At 38.5% G+C, this 18200-nt stretch overlaps 1 protein-coding gene across 5 annotated transcripts in view; it reads left to right on the forward strand.

Annotated features, from left to right (window-relative positions):
* The window catches only part of ATXN1 (ataxin 1), a 492208-nt gene that overhangs the window by 282495 nt on the left and 191513 nt on the right, over positions 1 to 18200 (forward strand). For all 5 annotated transcript variants that reach the window (XM_027875603.1, XM_027875900.1, XM_027875680.1 and 2 more), the window contains one exon: positions 13688 to 13811. The gene's annotated coding sequence lies outside the window, so the exon portion shown is untranslated. The remainder of the gene's footprint in view (positions 1 to 13687; positions 13812 to 18200) is intronic.

Genomic DNA, 18200 nt, shown 5'->3' on the forward strand with positions numbered 1-18200 from the left:
GATGATATGGTAGTGACTGACCCTTTGGTGGACCATCACATTTCTCATTTAATTTAATAGTACATATTTTATTTGTAGAGTCTTAAGATTACAGAGCACTTTTCTCAGAACCCTGTGAGATAGGTAGTGGAATCCCCTTCATTTCCCTTTTACAGGTAAGGAAATGGTGGCTGGACAACTCCTCACTCTCTATCACCTCTCTCCTCCAATCTGTTTCCAAGACTGGTCGACTTTACTGTCACATTTCTCACATATACCCCCTTCTCACCTCGGACAGATGCTACCACCTTGGTGTAGGCCGTCATCACCACACTCCCGTCCGTCCTCCACTCAGCTGTCAAAGTGATCTTCCTAAAGTTTTGACCCAACTACTGAGTAAACTTTAATGGCTCTCGATCACCTCTAGAATTAAATACAAACATTTCCATTGGACATCCATCCCTTCATGACTTCACTCTCCTCCCCACCACTTTTCAAGTCTTCTTACACCTTATATATACCCCACTACATACTCTGAAATCCAGTGACGTTGATCTCCTCCAGACATCTTCACTGACCATACATACCCCATGCTTGAGATACTTTCGTTTCTCATCTCTGCCTCATGGCTTCTCCAGCTTCCTTCAAATCCCAAATAAAATCCCACCTTCAAAAGGAAGCCTTTCCCATTCCCTATTAATCCTAGTGCCTTTCCTCTGTTGATTATTTCCTAATTATCCTGTACATAGCTTGTTTGTATGTTTGTTTATATGTTATCTCCCCAGTTAGACTCTGATTTCCTTGAGAACAGGGACTGCTTTTTACTGTCTTTGTATTATCTGCTCTTAGCACAATGCCTGGCATTAATAAATGTGCTTAATAGATGTGTATTGATTTAACTGACTGATAAAATGACTTAACCACGGTCACACAGCTCAAGAGGAAAATGCAGAATTAGAATTCTGACTTACAGCTAGTAACTCTTTCCACGGTAAATATTTATAGACAGCCTCCTGTGTACAGGCACTACACAGAGAATACTTAGGACCATACGCGCTCCTTCCTGGGTGAGACAAAAATTGATGAATGCATGACTGCACATGGAACAATTTGTATCCATGTGCTTTCATATTTGAACAAGCAAGATCTGCATTCACCCAAGCAGATGCCAACGTTCCTGCATCTTTTTGCTTATCTGAGTCATCCTCCTGGTGTTTAAATTAGGCATTGGGGTTCCATTTCTGTTCACTCTGCAGCTAGTTTCATCCATCAAAAGCACTCCAAGGCATTACTTAATTCTGGGTCTCATTGTGAGCCTTGGGAACAGATCTAGGATTTCTCTAAGTTTTCCAGCCAGAAAAAAAAATGATTCTTCTATCCACTTAGTCTCCCTTACCCCCACCCCCACCCTGGCCCATGTAAGATTTTTTTTAATGCACTCATTGTATAGAAAATCACACTTCTAAAAATGCAAATTTGTCCAAGGAAATACTTTTACTAGCAGAATTTTAAATGTTTTAATTGAAAGTATAATGTATAGTATAATTTGTAAGGCTTTCAAATTGATCTCCGAGCTGTAAGAATTGTCACTGAAATGGAAGGAGGCTGGTTTAATCAGTTTTTAAAAAAAAATTTCCCCTTTCCTGCTGGGGTCAGCACAAACAGGAATCCTGTTTTTTCTTTCTTTTTCTTTCTTTCTTTCTTTTCTTTTCTTTTTTTTGTATCTGTGTTATTATTATTATTATACCAGAAGACCTGTATGGGAGGAATGCTGAAATCTGAATTAAAAATAGCATTTTTATGTCCTCCCACTCACTGTACTTGAGTGCACTGTGAATGCCTTTTATAAATGCAGACATTCTGCCTGGCTAGATAAAAGAAGCTGTCACTTCATTTTCATAACGAAGTCATTCCCAGGAGAATTTCATTGTTTTAGCAATAGAATTTTTCTAAAAGGTCTCTTATTTTGCCTGAAAAAAGTAACAAAAATGAACTTTTGAGAGCTCATTCTACAAAACAATTAGGAAAAGAGGTTCTCTCCCTTTTGATGTGTTGGGAATTGTATGTGGGAGAATCCCCTGAGACCTGATATTAGGGTAAATCTGGAAGGTTGAGCTTGGGGAAGGAGGAAATCAAACCCATTAGCCTCCCTAGACAAAAGATAAGAACATACCATTTGCCATGTATATGTGTGTGTATGTTCTAGAGCTATTTAACAAAAACCAATTACTATTTTTAAAATAGTTTAAGTATTGATTTATTTTTAAATTTTAAGAGATGTAAGAAGCATCTTGAACAGGGATTTTTGTCTGGGGTCTGTGAACTTTTTAAAAAATTGGTAACTGTATTTAAAAAGAATCTGTTTCCTTTGTAGTTCTATGTATTTTATTTTATACATTTAAAAACATGGTTTTGAGGAGTCCATAGGCTTTACCAAACTGCCACAGGGGTCCGTGATACAAAAACAAAACAAAAAAAGATAACAAAATGTTAAAACCCCTTATCTAGAATAAGTATGATGTTGGGAATTACCTGGTTGTTATTGTTAAAACTTTGAGTTCAACCACTAATGTCAGTTTCTTAGAATAGAGAGGACTAAGGAAAAACTTGCTTATTTCTTGCAATGGTTGGCCTGTAACTCTTCCATTGCCTTCCATTCATTGACTGTTCTTTTTCAGCTAGTCCCATTCCTTGGGCTTACTATGTACTACTTTCCCAGGATGTGCTGCAGGCTTCCACATTGTAGACTTATTTAATACATTCTCCAACAGGCATGTGTGCACATGCAGGAACACACATAAATGGACACATACTGATCCATGCCCCAAATAGTGAATCAGACCTTCCATTCATAGAAAGGAAGAAGTAAAGAGTGAATGATCACATTTTTTGGCTTCTGTACCATACCAAGCAACCCACATCAAAGTATATCTGCCTTTACTGATTCAAAAGGTAATCCCTGCACTTAATGCCAAGTGGTATTTATCTCTATTACATAGCGTTGTTGGTTGGCCCTGTTGAAAACTCTGCTTTGTGCTAGAATAGTTTTATTAAACCACTCTGCGAAGGAGAGACGGTTTCAATAGAGCTCTTGTTTTAAAACACTCTTGTTGCAGTTTTCTTGGAGAGTCATAGTACTTATCCATGTAGACTCTCTCCCTAATGACAGTAGGAAAGAGGTTAAAATATAACAGATTTTCCCATTTGGTTGGTTTTGACTTCATGAAAGAGAAAAAAAAAAGGACATGAGGAGGATCAATTGAGACTGATGTAAATGAAACTGCAAAATGCCAACTGATCACTGATTGTGTTTGAAGTTACATAATTAAAAGTGTTGCTAACTTTATATTTTAGACAATATTTCTGTGCTTAGTAACCTTCAGGTGTCTATGTTCCCTAAGTCATTAACTACTGCTTTTCAATAAGAATTTGGGTAATAAGATCTCACGAAGTGAAAAAATGGTGGTGAATATCTAATTTTTCCAGAATTGTTTATTATTGTTCTTGTTTGTTGTTATTAAAGAAACAAATTCCTCATAATCATATTGTGAGCTCTTTGAGGCCAGGGACTGTTTTGCATTTCCCCCCCACCCCACCCTGCCCTGGTCTTTCTGTGCAAACAGTGAATATGTATACTGAGCTTCTAGCTCTCCTAAAGATTTTATTGACTTTCTTTCTTACAAAAAGGGAGGAAAAAATTGGGGAAGATAGAGAGCCATATGAGGAAATTGAAAGGACCATTTATATTTTTTGACCAGTAAACCTTTAATTTAGAGATGCCTATAAATGAACATAGCAGGATACCTAAATACAGCTCTATTTCTGGATTGACAAAACATACTTCTCCAATACTCAGACTAAATGATAATGTTTTCAAGTAGAGCAGGAGTTTCAGAGTGTACCCTAAGGATAATGTGTGTGATAACTCCTACTGGTCTAAAAGGAGGTAGGTAACCCAATATAATGATGCATGCTAAGGTAATTTGTGCTTTATTAGTATTCCTCATCTCTTCTGTAGGCTTTTTGTTTTGTTTTTTGGTGAGGCACTCAGGTTTAAGTGACTTGCCCAGGGACACACAGCTAATAAGTGTCAAGTATCTGAGGCCAGATTTGAACTTAGGTCTTCCCGACTCTGAGGCCAGAGCTCTAGCCACTGTGCCACCTAGCTGCCCCCCACCTTCTCCCTCCAGACCTTTTAATAACCTTCTTGGCAACATGGTGGTTAAAGGGACAATGTCCTCAATTGTCAATGAGGAGTTAAATCTTCTTCATGCGTGCCTTTTAGGAGACCCAAGGTTGAATTTAAAGGTCGTCCAGTATAGACTGAGTCCATCTACTACATAAGTCACTTACACCAACTTTCATCTCAGCATTGTACATAAGCAAACTTTTTACTTTTCCTCCCAGATTTCCCCCTTTCCCTAACCTCTTCATTTCTTTAGATGGTACCACCATCTAAAGACGTATGTTTATAATAACTTTGGAGGTATCTTTGGCTATTTCCTCTCTTTCACTGCCTCCTAATGTCCTCCAGCCCTTACCACATGCCCCTCCCTCTATGCCCTTCAGACCTCCAGCATTGTCATCTGATCTGCTGCCATCACCTAAGTACCCCTGGGCCGTGCCATCCGACATGCTACGTCACTCTTAGAATTCCACATCTTTCCATCTACACTGTAGCTGAAACTTCTCATACGTGCTGTCTCCTTCAATTAGACTGTGAGCTGCTTGAGAATAGGGACTGTTTTGACTTTCGTATTTGTATCCCAAATGCTTATAGCACATAGTAAGTGCTTATTAATTTTTTTATTCATTCATTCATTTCCTTACTCACAACTGTTATTAAAGGTTTGTGGATTCTACCTATACTACATGTGCCATACTAATTCTTCCCTTTCCACTCACACTGCAGCCAGTTTAGTACAAACCCTCATTATCATGTACCTGTGCTATTATAATAGCTCCTTCACTGGTCTTCTTACATCTAATATATTTCCCTTTCAGATCTAGACTTCTTATACTTTATAACTCCCCGACACACACACACACACACACACACACAGACACACACACACAGACACACACACAGAGCTATCCAGAGACATCAGCTTTTTTATTCTTCCTCAAATGAAACGTTCCATCTTATGACTTTGGGCATTTTCACAGCTGTCCCTCATATCAGAAATGCTCTCTGTCCTCATCTCCACCTTCTGGCTTCCCTTTCCTGGCTTCCCTCAAGTCCCAGTTAGAAATTCCACCTTCTACAGGAAAACTTTGCCAATCCTTCTTAATCCTAGTGCCCTCCCTCTGTTGATTATCTCCAATTTATTCTGAAATTATCCCGTACATAGCTTGTCTGTACATAGTTGTTTTCATGTTGTCTCCCACATTAGACTGGGAGATGCTTGAGATCAGGACTGTCTTGCCTTGTTTTTGCATTCCCAGTGCTTAGCACAGTGCCTGGCACATAGTAAATAATATAAATGTTTACTGACTGACTGCTACCCTAGAAAGTAATTTTCCCAGTGAATTAGTTGTTCCCTTCATATGACTCATTGATTCAGAAACATCTGGTGAATTCCTATTGTCTCTGGAATAAAATATAAATGCCAGATATAGGCATTTAAGGCTTGCCACAATCTGCTTCTCGTTTACTTTTCTGGGGAATCTCTTACTACTTTCTTATGTCTTCCTTATTTGATTGTGAGTTTCTAGTGAGGAGGTGGAGGAAAAGGAAGATTGATTTTATATTTGTATTACCAGCAGTTAACATAGTGCTTCATATATATGCTGAGGGTTTAATTAATGCCCTCTCATCTATTTATTTATTTATTCCTTTATTCATTCATTCATTTATGTATTCATTTGTTTATTTATCTGTCTGTCTCTTTGTGTATTTACCTTCATATTTGTTATTTCCCTTCATGATTCTATAAGCTTCTTGAAGGCAGGGACTGTTTCATTTTAGCTTTCTCAGGATCTGGCACAGTTCCTGGTACTCCCCCCCCCCATCTTTGATTTCTTCACTGTGAGAAATTTCTTCACTATCCTTCTTCCCAAAGGAATTCCCTTTTCCCCATGCAAATCAGCACCTCCCCTGCAACTTACAGTCAGAGAGGGTTGCCTGCGGCCACTGAGAAGTTAATCAACTTGCCCAAACCAGTGTGTATCCGTCAGGACTTGACCTCAAGCCTTCCTAACGACAAGGCCGCTTCTCTATTTATAGTGCCACACTTTCTTCTCATTGCTGGCACACATGAGTTGATTAATTAAAAAAGGACTTTTAAAAATGAATATATTCACTATTCTCACCAAATTGGACTGTTCTCATCCCCCGTTCTCATTCTCCCCTTTCCCTTATTCCTAGCATGGGTTTTTTCCTTATTTGATTTTCCTCATTGTACTTGAGCTGATACTAAAATTAATTTCTGTTCCATGAGCATATTCTAACTCATAGCAGGGAGAAGATAGCCCAAGGCATCCTAGAGGCCAGCAGACTGCAAATCTGGGAAGAAAACATTGCCATGGAGATAATCAAGATTATGGATATCAATGATGGCTTAATCACGCCTTTCAAATTAAGTTAAATGTGTGACCTTTATACAGAGATACTTTCTGCCTTTGCTTTCCCTTCTCTCCCTATCCCAATGGAGTAAACAGCTATAAGATCTCTGTCTAGGAATTTGTCCTGTGCTAAATGTCCTGGACTCAATGAATCTTTCCCGGGAATCTGAGTCCCTGGCCACTGTGAATGACATAATTTATCATTCTTTTGAATCAAATTCTCATGTGGAAGAAACATTTCCCAACATGGCAGTTACCAGCAGTCCTGTCTATTTCTCTTAGGTCCTTAGGACAGCTTCAGTTCTGAGTTGAAAAAGGAGATTCTTATAAAATCTTTTTATTGACTTATTAGTATTTCTATAATGATTTTTATGCAAGTAACTGGAGAGAGATTCTCCATATGATGCCAGTGGGGATCGAGGGCAAGTAAATATGTACAAGTCAACGTGCAACTGCTACACCAAGTTTTCCAAAACTTAACAAAATGTTTCCTTATATTTTAAGTATGTTCTTTCTCTAGTGGTCTATCATCCTTTAGGTTCATTAATGTTATCCCTTCCTACATGCATACTGTGACACTGTGATTATATGCAGCATGAAATACTGAAGACCTCTCAGTTCAGCTGTTAATAGGTATTCTCCTGAGGCTCTTTCCTGAGTCCTCTTCTCTTTCTATACTATCTCCCTTGATGGGCTCCTCAGCTCAGTGATCATCTCTATGAAGATGATTCCCAGACCTGTATATCCAGCCCTAATATCTCTTATGAGTTCCAATGTTGCACCATCATCTGCCTTTTAGACACCTCAAATTAGATGTCCCATAAGCGTTTCAAACTCAATGTATATAAAAACAGAGCTCATTTTGCTTCTTCCCAAAAGAAAACCTCTTCTAAACCTTACTGTATTGTCGAAGGCACTACCATCTTCCTAGTCTTCCATGCTCTACATCTCAGTGTCATCCTTGACTCTTCTTTCCCATGGATTGTAAATATCCAATCTGTTGCCAAGTCTTATCACTTCTGTCTTCATAATATCTCTCATACATGTTTTCTTCGGGCAGCTAGGTGGTAAAATGGATAGAGTGACAGGCTTGGAATCAGGAAGACTCATCTTCCTGAGTTCAAATCTGGCCTCAGGCACTTACTAGCTGTGTCACCTTGGGCAAGTCACTTCACCCTGTTTGCCTCACTTTCCTTGTCTGTCAAATGAGCTAGAGAAGGAAATGGCAAACCACTCCAGTATCTTTGCGAAGAGAACCCCAAATGAGGTCACAAAGAGTTGAATATTACTAAAAATGACTGAACAAAAAAAGTGTTCCTTTCTTTCCCTGTTCGCAGCCTACCACCCTGCTGTAGGTCTCATCACCTCACACCTGGACTGCTGAACCAGCCTTCTAGTTGGTTCCTTTAATAAAGTCTCTACCCTCTCTAATCTATCCTCCACTCTGCTGCAAAAGTGATTTTCTGAAAGTGAAAGTCTAAATATATCATTCCCTTTCCCACTCAGTAAACACCAGTGACTCTATTTGTTACCTCTAGGATCAAATACAACATGTTTCATTTGTCGTTTAAAGCCCTTCGCAACTCGGCTTCTTCCTCCTTTTCCAGTATTCTTGCACTTTACTCCCTGCGCATAATCACTGGCCTTCCTTATTTTTTCACCCATATACTCCCTGACCCATTGGCAATGAGTCTTCTGTTCCCCCATGCCTGGAATGTGTTAACTCCTCACCTCCATCCTGGCTTCCCTGGCTTCCTTCAAGACTCAGCTCAGATCCCATCTTCTGCAGGAGGCCTTTTCATGTATTCCCACTCCCTTTGTTTCCCACCTTCTCTTTGAGATTACTTTCTGGGGCAGCTAGGGGGCACAGTGGATAGAGTACCGGCCCTGAGGTCAGGAGGCCCTGAGTTCAAATTCATCCTCAGACAAAACACTTGACACTTACTAGCTGTGTGACCCTGAGCAAGTCACTTAACCCCAATTACCTTTAAAAAAAAAGAGAGATTACCTTCCAACTCTTCTAAACATATCTTATACATCCAGATCTGTTTGCACATCGACTCCTCTGTTAGATTGTGAGCTCCTTAAGGACACAGAGCCTGAGTTTGTCTTTCTTTTTATCCCAGGTATTTATCACCAGTGCCTAGCATATAGTAAGCACTTAATAAATTCTTATTGACTGCTCTGTAATTGACTTTTCTAGCAAATAAAGATCTTGGTTTCTCAGAGAAGTCACACTCTGGGAACATTTAAAATATGTATAAAATTGCAAAACAGACTTCCAAATAAAAGTTTAAAGTAATTTAGATTGCTTAGTCTAAAGAAGGCCAGCCTAAGAAATAACATGACTCCAATTATGTGATGGACTGTTATTCAGAGAATGGTAACTTGATGTCCTCTGATTTGTTGTCATCTTGGGGGATAAAAATGGGCATAAATTATAGCAGTAGAGATTCCTGTAACATGTTTCTCAAGGAGTTTGGGTAATTTCAGTTCAACAAATATTTTTTAATCACCCACTGTGTGCTTAGACCCATGCCCAAGACCTTGCCACCAAAGTACTTGTATCTCCTTATCCTAGAATTTGGTTTACTTGCCTAAAAACAAGAACACTATAGTACAGTGTGGATATATGTGTGTGTTTACATGAGTGTACACCAAGAGGACTTCTAACATAGTAGATATACAATCATACAATCAGTAAGACCTGAATTCAAGTTCCATCTGTGACACACACTAATAACGTGACCACAAAGTCTTTAAGTGCCTCGGGCAGCTCTATAGACTATAAATTATAGAAGAGTTGCTGAAGAGTTATCAGTCAAAGGGAGTTCATACACACATACACACATGTGTATACACACACACACACACACAATAAAGTAGTAAATTTAATATAATCAGCACTTGAAGTCTCTGTTACAGACTGAAAGTGCTACTCAGACTGGGGAGGAATGTGGGATGCGTAATTTCCTTCTCTGGAGAGAGGAGGTAGCTCTTAATGTGGAGAAGATGCTTGCCTTTGGGCAGGATATTGGACCAAATTACTTCCAAGAGTTGTTTCTGTCATTCTCTGTTTGTTTGTCTGTCCAGCTTTTCATACCAGGGAGGTCAGCAGAGAGCATTATCTTAGTGAATGGTTGTAAACTCAGTCTGTATCTTGGACCATGCAACATTTAGAAGTATGGAGTGCCAGGAATTTTTTTCCCTCCTGTCATCTTAAATAAAGACTCACACCATCTTATTTCCCTTTTAGTGAATTGGTTTATTTCAAATAAAGTTTAAATCCAATATCTCTTTGATAATTACTTCCCTTGAAATGACAATTAGTTTAAAGGTATGATGAATGATATATTCATTAGGAAATCAATGAAGCCAGCATGAGCTGTAAGAATGGTACAAGTTGATCTCTTCATTCATAGGAAAAGATGAATGAACCTGTCCCATGCTGCTCTATGGAACCTGAAGGGAAAGTAGGTGAGGGACAGGATTACTGATTTACCTTGGCTGAAGTATTATGTCAGGCCAACTCCTGGAATAGAGTGAGCAGTGGAGAAAGTCCAGATGAACACAACATTCCCAGTGCCTTTTATGTTGCTGGGTCAGGATGTTCATTTTGTTAAGAAAACAGAACCAGGAAAGAAAACTGTCAGTGTAGCACCAAAAAACCTAGACTCTAAGGATCTGAAATTTTCTATCTGTGTGCCTATGGCAAGTCATTTTAGCCATTCTGAACAAGTTCTTTCACCTGTAAAAGCAGGGATATTAATTAAACTACTCGATCAATTTTTTTTTCCACTGAGGAACGTACTTTACAAATCTCAACGCACCATGTAAATTGAAGTTATTCTTACAAATAGTTGTTGAAATGAGCCGAATCCTAGGTTCACAAGAGAAATTTTGAAAGGTTTCTCTTATTGGAAGGTGAACAAACAGGAGTCAACTAAGGGAAGGCACCTAACCTTGAATTGCCAAGTTGATTTTTCAGAGGCTTACATGTAACTGGGCTCACATTTAAGTCTTCCATTTTAATGATATTCTTCTTGATTCTAACTTTCAGTTATTCAATAATTAAACATTTATTAAATGACTTTTTCTTTACAAAGTGTGATGCTGGATGAGGTGTAAAGTTCAGATAAGATACAGACCAGACCCTGCCCTCATGTAGCTTGTAGTTTAGTAGGTACCATATGATACAAATATAATTAAATTCAGTAAGCACCTACTATGTGCCAGACAATGTGCTAAGCACTGGGGATACACATATTTTATTTTTAATAGTATTTTATTTTTTCCAATTACATGTAAAAACAATTTAAGCAATTTTTAAAAGTTTCGAGTTCCAAATTCTGCCCCTCCTTCCTTCCCATCTTCCCTCCTTGAGATGATAAGCAATTTGATATAGATTATACATGTGCAATCCTGGAAAATATTTCCATATTAGTCATTTTGTGCAAGAACACTAGAAGAAAAAGAAAGAAAGAAAGAAAGAAGGAAAGGCAGATGAAAGAAAAATAGTACGCTTCAGTCTTTATTCAGACAAATCAGTTCCTTCTCTGGAACTGGATAGCATTTTTCATCATGAGTCCTTTGAGATTGTCTTGGATCATTGTATTGCTGAGAATAGCTAAGTCATTCACAGTTCTTCATCTTACAATATTGCTGTTACTATGTACAATGTTCTCCTGGTTCTGCTCTCTTCACTTTGTTTCAATTCATGTAAGTCTTTCCAGGTTTTTCTGAAATCATCCTGTTCATTATTTCTTATAGCACAATAATATTCCATTACAATCATATCACAACTTGTTCAGACATTCTCTAATTGATGGGCATCCCCTAAATGTCCTATTCTTAGCCACCACAAAAGAGCTGCTCTATTTTTGTACAAATAGGTTTTTTTTTCTTTTTAATCTCTTTGGGATACTTGGATCAAAGAGTATGCGAAGGTTGATTGCACTTTGGGCATAGTTCCAAATTACTCTTCAGAATGGTTGGATCAGTTCACAACTCCACCTATTGGTACATTAGCATCCCTGGGGATGCAAATAAGAAGATAGTCCCTGACCATAACAAGCATAAGTAGAAAAGAAGTGAATGAAAGAACTAGGTTATCTGGAAATACTTATATGAACTGATGCTGAATGAAGTGAGCAGAACGAGGAGAGCATTGTACACAGTAACAACAACATTGTGTGATGATCAGCTATGATTGACCTAGCTCTTCTCAGCAATACAATAATTCAAGACAATTCCAAAAGACTCGTGATGGAAAATGCTATCCACATCCAAAGAAAGAACTACGGAGTCTGAATGCAGATTGAAGCATACTATTTTCACTTTTTATTTTTTCTTTCTCGTGGTTTTTCCCTTTTGTTCTGATTCTTCTTTCACAACATGACTAATATGGAAATATATTTAACATGATTGCACATGTATAACCTATATCAGATTGCTTGCTGTCTCGGAGAGGAGAGAAGGGAGAAAGGGAGGGAGAGGAGAGGGAGAAAAATTTGGAGCTCAATCTTCTTAAAAATGAATGTTGAAAACTATCTTTACATATAATTAGGAAAAATAAAATACTATTAAGTGAGGTGGGGGAGGGGAGAGAAAAAACTAGGTTATACCCCTAGCTATCAACCTTCATCTCGGCTGTATTTTTTAATTCTTTATTTGTAATTACATTTGTCAATGCTTTTTGTCAGGTCTAAAGTTGGAGTATAATTCATTCTTGGTTTTGATGTGTCAATTTCAGGCGTAAGGTTTGAGTGTAATTCATTCTTGTTTTTGATGAGCTAAGTGGCAACTTGTCTCCGTAGCAAATATTAGCAAGCCCCTGATAATGACACTGCAGCTCCCACCTGTGTCCTCTGCCTGCTTGTTATCCTGGAAAAGAAATAATGAATGTCAACTGTGGGTGATTGGGGTGATTGCATGGGGGTCATAAAGGAAAGGACCCTAGCTTAGCACTTAAAATGCCACGTTTTTCTTAGTCCCTAAACCCCGAAACCACTAATGTGAGTTCCTTCACCTCAAGTATGCCTCTCAAGGGCACACAAGTCAAAATAACTTGATAGTATTGGCCCAGAAAGAGCTATTCCTGGCTACACTTTAAAAGAAAAGAGAAATATCAGAAATTCAGGCGTGCAAAATGCTTATGATTAGGACATGAGTAGATCTTTTCTTAAAAAAAAAATAAAGTCCAAGCTTCCTTGAGAAATGGCCTTGCTGTGGCACTTTTCAGTACGTGTAAGCATTATTCTCAGTGGGTGGATATGGAGGACAGCCAAGTGGAAAATTTCACAGCACTATAGACACATACCATGCACACAACACAGCAGACTGACGATATCAGCCACTCACAGAGTGTATTCCAAGTGATGAGGCACCACCAAGCACTTTATTTGCCTCACCCCTCCCTCTACACATCCATTCCCTCCTCCCTTGCCATCCCCCCCCCACCGGCTCTACCCTTTCTTTTTTTCTTTGTCTTTTCCTCTCAGACTCAGAATTCCTCAATGTCTCCTCCACTCCCCACCCACCCCCTTCTCTAGAAGAAAAAGCTGCAGCATCGCTGATGGGAAGATGTTTGGGTGCTGGAGAGATAATGATAGTTGGTGCTGAGCCATCCTTGCTTTTTATATTCTGGCTTAGAGTTCAGTAACAAGCTCATGACCACTAATAATACTTTGTATTTATATAGGGACTTTTTTTCTCAGGAAATGAGAATATTTTGCAGACATGATCTTCTTAATACTCCCAATGACCTAGAGAAGTTTGGAAGGTACAAAAGATAATTGCCCTGTTCACTCAGCTTCAGACAGTAAAGCTAAGTGGTCAGGTGGCGGGTTATAAGACAATACTGCAAACTTATCTCTAAGTGATAAGAGGTCTTATCTTCAACAGATAAGTTCTGTTCAACAGAGGTCTACCAGAATCCTCAGTCCACTGGGCCTTACAGCATATTGAATTTTTGTTCAAATCTTAGAATCTTACCTTTAAAAAAAATCAATAAAATTGGACTCCAGTGAAATGTTATTTAGCCCAGATAAAATAGGGAAGAATATGTATCTGCTCAGATAATAAGTAATTTAATGTGTACTCCTCTTTCTGATATTTTTTTTTCTTTCTGTTCATTTCAACTTAGGGTTTTCTCACTTTCTTATGAAAGAGAAAAGGAACCTGAGCCTATGAGCAATCCAGCAATTTCTGAAAAATCTCCGTGGTGAAAAATAAGCCAGGACAACCTGCAAAAGAACATAGTGAATGTTGTAAGTTAACAGCCATAGTGTGGCATCTGTGGTAACTTGATTTGCCAAATATCCTGAATCACTGGATTTGACTGAGCTGGGATGAAGGGCCGGTACTGTTAGTTATTATCAATTAATTTCTTTGATTATGGACAGAGGGAAGAGATTGTCTGCATTTACAGTTTATCGTCTTGTCTCTCAACTTATCTTGGGCAATACTCACAATGAACTTATGGAGTTAGGGGGAAGCAGTAGTAAGTCTCCCCATGATTCAAATAGAACCACCATTTCTCTTGCTCTTGTTAAAGGACATCTACTTTACAGTGGCTTCCATAAATCATGCTGTTGAAGAGTTATTGTGGAGTAATTAATGAGAAAAGAAAAATAATAACAGGTCTCAGGTTGGCATTAAATAGCCAAAATTTCTCCTCAAATACTATTTTTATTTGCATGAGGCTTCAGTGGTTTTAATTGGACTTGTGACTTTTGCTAAACTGCAAGTATGCAAATATGAATGTTTTACTATGTTTGTTTGATTCAGATTTGGCATACTTTGGACAGTCTTATCAGGTCACTGGATTGGGATTTTGAGATTAGTTAAATAGCTCCTGTGTGTCAGTACCCAGATAATTTTCTTAAAATGTTTTAATTTGAGTACTGAGGGGATTGAAGGGGGCTGTCCTAGCTGAGCTTTATGAAGCCTAGAAGTAGCATACTATTAGCTATGGTTGTGTCCTGGGAGGGCATACTCAGGAGCCTTGGTGTGTTTTGCTGAAACATCAAATGAAAAGAAATTCAGAAGAAAGTTTTCACCAATAAAATTAACCACCCGAGAGATAAAAAAAAAAAGTTACCCTGGGCTGGGGATGGGAATTCACATATGAGAATATAGGGGAAAACCTGGGAATGCTTAGATAGATCTGTGTTCTCATCATGCTGTGTTGATTACAACCTCCTATGCTTTCTCATCCTTACTGATGCTTTTCTGTAAATCCTTCACAAAGGATACATATAAAGCATTGAAGGCCTTCCTCTATTTCTTTTAATGTAGTGTCTCCTTAGCCTTTTTTTTTTTTTTGGAGTAGAGGGCAGGTCACAAAGTCCTTTGGCACTCTGGTGAAACCAAACTAGCAGCTAGGTGGCATAGTGAATGGAATACCAGGCCTAGAGTCAGGAAAACTCATCTTCCTGGGTTCAAATCTGGCCTCAGATTCTTACTAGCTGTGGGACCCTGGACAAGGCACTTAACTCTCTTTGCCTCATTTTCCTCCTCTGTAAAATGAACTGGTGAAGGAAATGGCAAATCACTCCAGTATCTTTGCCAAGAAAACCTCCACAAGGGATAATGAGGAGTAGTACATGACTGAAAATGACTGAACAACAACAACAAAGAAACCTAAGGAATAATGTTTTTAAATGCATAAAGTAAAATATACAGGATTGTAAAAGAAACCAATTATGTTGAAATATAATTATCAAAATATATATTTTTAAAAATTTCACAGACCCCAGGTTAAAGACTCCTGTTTTAATATCTTCTGAGTTTCAGTGAACTATTTGAGCTATCTGTTAGATCTTGTCTTGTACCATAATGTTTACAAAGTGTTAGTGTAGGGTATATTCAGAGAAGACTAGTACCTCTGTTGTGAGGGCTGCCAAGCCCTTTTCAGGGCTGCTTTCCAACTTTGGTGTCCACATGATCCATCTAACTACCACTGTGACTCCGAAAAGCTATAGCATGCACATCAGCCACAACCTGGTAAACTGTTTTAGCAGATGGTCTAAACCAGGTTGAGGGTAACGGAGGTGGTCTCAAACCTATCAGAGAGTTGAGGGGGTGTCCATCCCAAACGTGAAGAATTCCTCTGGAATGGGAGGATGAGAACAATTTCTTCTAACGGTCATGAAGGCAGCTGAAGCAGGTGCTGTGGAGTGCTCAGAGACTGGCTAGACTTTGAAGCAGCTAAGGTCATCCACTGCATCCTGAGTCACCACCAATCATCTTGACTCTGTCCTACCACTGTACTATGATGACTCTGGAGGAGAGAGTGAGGCCTATGACTTTGTTTAACTCTGCCTCACTTAAATACAATTTACAGACAAATCAAAAGACCTCACCCATAACATTTTGCAAAGTGTTTTTCCTAACAATAACTCTGTAAAGTAAATAAAGCAAATATATCATCTTCATTCCTCTTGGTGAAAAAAATTGATACAAGTATAGCCCGCTTTCTTTTCTGATCTCACGTTATTTTACCCAACCACTGCTGGTTTAGTCTACTTAATGCTTTTAACCTACTTCAAGCTATCAACAAGTATTTATCAGCAACAATAGTAATAGCATCTAACATTTGTATAGTGCCTCAAGGTTTAAAAGTACTCTGCATACATTATCTTACTTGATCTTTACAATAACCCCCTGAATTTGAGGCTATAGTACCCTAATTTTGCAGATCAAGAAACTGGGGCTGAGGGGCAGAGCCAAGATAGTGGAGAGAAGCCAGGAAGTTTCCACTTAGAAGCAACGTTAAAACAAGCCTCGAAAAAAATTCTGGAATGAAAAATCCACAAAAAGACAGAGTGAAACAGTTTCCAGCCCAAGATAACTTAGAAGGACTTTAGGAAAGGTTTTTCTCACTTGGGTAAAAGGGGAATGTAGCCCAGTGCAAGTGGTATATGGGTAAGCCAGCAGGAGGCTCTTAACCACAACACAGATTAGTAATGGAGGCCCCGTGATTCTAGCCAGGTGTTAGGCCTGGAGCCCTAGAGCAACAAGCAAATTGCCAGCCCTGAACCCCAGGGCACAATAGGCACAACTAGGTCAGACCACCCTAGTGCAGTGGGTAAACCATCAGCACCAGAGGCCCCAGCAGAGAAAATCAGTGACCAGCCCCTGGCCCCCTGTGCAAGAAACTTGGGACAGTACCCCCTGCACCCCAGGAGCAAAGCTCAACTTTTAAAAATGATAAAAAACAAAGAAACAAAAAAGAGCCCTCACCATAGAAAGCTACTATGGCAACAGGAAAAATCAAAACACAAACTCAGAAGAGGATAGCAATGTCAAAATGCCTATATGTGAAGCCTCAAAGGGTAATAGGAATTGGTCTCAGGCCCAAAAAGTCCTTTTGGAAGAGTTCAAAAAGGATTTTAAGAATCAAATAAGAAAGGTAGAAGAAAAATTAGGAAAAGAAATAGGAGTTATGCAAGAGAATTATGAAAAAAAGAGTCAACAGCTTAGAAAAGGAAGCACAAAAATTGACTGAAGAAAACAACTCCTTAAAAAATCGAGTTGGCCAAATGGAAAAGGAAGTACGAAAGCTAACTGAAGAAAATAATTTCTTAAAAATTAGAATTGGGCAAGTGGAAGCTAATGACTCTATGAGACATCAAGAATCATTCAAAATCAAAAGAATGAAAAAAATAGAAAAAAAATGTAAAACACCTAACTGGAAAAACAACTGACCTGGAAAATAGATTCAGGGGAGATAATTTAAGAATTATTGGACCACTTGAAAACCTTGATTAAAAAAAAAGGCCTGGACAGCAACTTTCAAAAATTATCAAGGAAAACTACTCTCATATCCTAGGACTAGAGGGTAAAATAGTCATTGAAGGAATCCACTGATCACCTCCTGAAAGAGATTCCAAAATGAAAACTCTGAGAATTATTATAACCAAGTTCTAGAACTTTCAGGTCAAGGGGAAAATACTACAAGCTGCCAGAAAGAAACAATTCAAATATCAAGGAGCCATAGTCAGGATTACACAGGACATAGCAGCTTCTACATTAACGGATCGGGGGATAGGAATATGACATTCTGGAAGGCAAAAGAGCTTGGATTACAACCAAGAATCAACTACCCAGCAAAATTGAGCATAATCTTTCAAGGGAAAAGATGGAAATTCAATGAAATTGGGGACTTTCAAACTTTCCTGATGAAAAGACCAGAGCTAAATAGAAAATTTGATCTTCAAATACAAGACTCAAGGGAAGCATAAAAAGGTAAACAGGAAAGGAAAAAAAATGATATTCAGTAAGGTTAAACTGTTTACATCCCTACATGGGAAGATGATGCTTGTAAATCTTAAGAAATGTAGCTCTATTAGGGCAGTTAGAAGGAGTATATTTAGATAGAGGGTGTGGGTATAAGTTGACTTTGATGTGATGATTACAAAAATTAATTAGTGGATAAAAAAAGAAATGATTATATTGAGAGAAGAGGAAAGCGGGAGGCTGAATGGGGTAAATTATGCCACATGAAGAGGCAAGAAAGACCTATTATAGTAGAGGGAAAGAAGGGAAGGGGTGAGCATTGTTTGAACTTTACTCTCATCAAATTTGACTCAAAGAGGGAATAATATACACACTCAGTTGGGTAGAGAAATCTGTCTTAACCTATAAGGAAGTAG

This window comes from Vombatus ursinus, unplaced genomic scaffold (genome assembly GCF_900497805.2).
Source record: "Vombatus ursinus unplaced genomic scaffold, bare-nosed wombat genome assembly UNPS02000577.1, whole genome shotgun sequence".
Taxonomy (NCBI): Eukaryota; Metazoa; Chordata; class Mammalia; order Diprotodontia; family Vombatidae; genus Vombatus; species Vombatus ursinus.